The sequence below is a fragment of the Lactuca sativa genome, chromosome 4 (genome assembly GCF_002870075.4).
Source record: "Lactuca sativa cultivar Salinas chromosome 4, Lsat_Salinas_v11, whole genome shotgun sequence".
Lineage (NCBI taxonomy): Eukaryota > Viridiplantae > Streptophyta > Magnoliopsida > Asterales > Asteraceae > Lactuca > Lactuca sativa.
Genome location: NC_056626.2, coordinates 66,911,723 through 66,914,749, shown reverse-complemented (window position 1 = coordinate 66,914,749; position 3,027 = coordinate 66,911,723).

Below are 3,027 nucleotides of genomic sequence, written 5' to 3'. Positions count from 1 at the left end.
AAAAGATTGGATACAAACCGACTAAGTTTTATTACATGTCATATCTACTCAGGAATCTACTATTCATATACATACATGAACATTAAAATACAGAGAAATAGTATTAACTATTCTAAATCTTTCAGCGGTATAAAACTATATTGGTTACTCATCACCTGCAATTGTTTAAACATTGAGAGGGATAAGCGATAACGCTTAGTGAATTCAATAAATAGATACAATATAATCTTATGCCTTATATATACCAATATGACAGAAGCAAAAGGGAACAAGAACAACAATAGCATATGCATTTCATATATCAGGCTTTCAATATCAACTCAAGATTTGATTCAAAGATTTACGATCAATGAGACATAACGATTTCAATACTTGATATGCATCAATAAAGCTTTGGCCCAAATGGCACAGAAGACTTATAATTTCTGATTAACATTTTGGTAGATTTCAGGCTTATAGCCCTGTCTAACCATTTGCCAATACCATAGAATAGAGTTCATTCTCTTACGGAGTCATGCTCTACATGGTCAGAGGCTACATACCATTCCTATCTAACCTTCTGCCAATGCCATAGAATAGAAGTCATTCTCTTACGAGACATGTTCTACATGGCCAGAGGCTACATACCAGTACCACCATGAATCTAAGTCCTTTCACTGATCACATGGTCAAAGGTATAACTTTGCTATTAAAAATAGCGAATAAAAATAACACGGGAAAATAACTCAGAATAATAACACTGAAAATCACATAGCACATATAACACATAACATACAATTGTTCCTATATATTGAACTCACCTTAAAATAATCGAGGGTTAAAATAGTAATTTGAGCAGCATATCGGCTCCAAATATGGCTTTATTTGTTGAAAACCAGGAGAATTAGCAAAAAGCCGGACTCTAAAAAGGTAGAGCTTCAAAACCGAAAAGATAAATTTTTTGGGCTTCACGGCACTTCGGGGCGTGTTTCGGGTGTTAAAATTGACACCGGGGCATCGAGGGATGTCAAAATAGTCAAAATATGGAAAAAGGGGCCAAAATGGCAATTTTCTAAAATTCCTCGGCAAGGCTCGCAGGCCTTGTATTTATAGGGAGGAGATGCGAGGGTTCGGCCGAGAAGGGGTGAGTCAGCGAGGGCAGGTGGCAGCAGGGGGCGAAGGCACGCGGCTCGCATGCGAGCCTCCAGGTGGCTTGCTTCGCAGGTGGCAGAATGCTATTGGACCTAGGCCTCGGATGCGACGGTCGCGACACGCGTTGCCAGCTGCTCGGATGACTAAGCTACTTCGGACACAAGGCAGACACGGGGCGAGTTCCGGACCAATCAGAAGGTGCCAGCGAGGCTGCGGTCCAATCAGAAATTGCCACGTGGATCATCACTATTCATGCGAAAATTAAATAAAAAATGTGCCAAATCTTGTAAAATTCATAACTTTTGCATACGATCTCCGTTTTTGACGTTCTTTATATGCACGCGTAGCTAAAATTATGCTCTACAACTTTTGTTTAAACTTCTTCGGCTAATTTTGACTTTAATTTTTATATTATTATTTTTAACAGACCGGGACAGGATAATCCATTAAAAATTCATAACTTCTTCATCCGATATCTGTTTTCGTCAGACTTTTTACCGTTGTACTACAAATGACGAGACCTTCAATTCTCGTTTAGGTTGTGTCGGCTAAAAATCACTCGAACTAAAATTCGAGTTTTTAGTTGTCTACTGCTAAGCTGAAACTTCGAAAAATCATAACTTCCTCATACGAAGTCAGATTTTGGCGTTCTTTTTACCGAACTTCTCGGTTTAATGAATACTACAACTTTCATTTAGATTATTAAGGCTAAAAAGTAGTTTATCAAAAACTCACTTTTTACGTCATTTGACGCTGTGCCGGTTTTGTCGCGGATCTTCGATTGGTCATAACTTCTTCGTTATAACTCGGATTTTGACGAAGTTTTCGCCTACGTGTTTCTAACGAGATTATCTACAACTTTCAATAATAAAATTTTAATTATTTCAAATTTTATATTTTCGCTATATTTCACTATTTGGCTTTTAATTGAAATCTCATAAGACTTCCAATATTTTATGAGTGATTCTAAACATAGTTTTACTTCATTTCTAGTAAAAACTATCCGTTAGAACTCAACACTCAATTTCACATAATATTATTCTATTTTATTATTTACAATACACGATTTCAAAACATGTATGTTACAAATTATCCCTTAATCCCATGAATCCGACCGGATCGATGATCCTTCAAGCAGAGTACCCAGTTCTCCCCCACTTAGGGTTCAAACCACCACTCACTGGTATTGAAATCCAACCGTAACTCAAACCGAATCAACCAAGTATTACCATTCCTGACCCTGGAATGTATAACACATGCAGGATGACCTTCCAGATAGGAATCAAACCAATCCTAAAAGATTCCTAAATTTCAGCTGAAGACCTCTGAAATTTTCCAATTATAACCACTTTAACATTTAGGATCTCACACAAAGGCATAAGAAAATACCGAGTTACGATAAAAAATGCACCATCCTTGCCTGCAATCCCAACCGACGATCCAATACCCGTCCTGCTATACGATGTGAATTAAGAACATTGATTTGGCATGCAAAATTAAATGAACAAAAAAACACGATGATTTGGGTGTTAAAAGATGTATTCGATCATAGTAAATGAGTACATAAAGGGAACTAGACTAGAACTTCATAAATATCTCACTCACTAGTCATTATGAACTACATCTCTCAAACACACCTCTACAACTGGTATGAAACCCACTATATATGGAGGTGTTTACATGTCTCTCTCTATCTCTCATGTCACAAGGCATCACTACCACATGTAAGTGGGTCTACAAGAGTTAAACCATTACAAAGTCATTCATACATAACTTTTCACCCCAACATTCTCCCCCTCAAAGTTAGGAATGGATGACCCGCTTCAATCTTCTAAAAATCGAGCAACCTCACCAACTAAGCCTCAAGCATGACACATGTAAAAATGAACTTCAAAT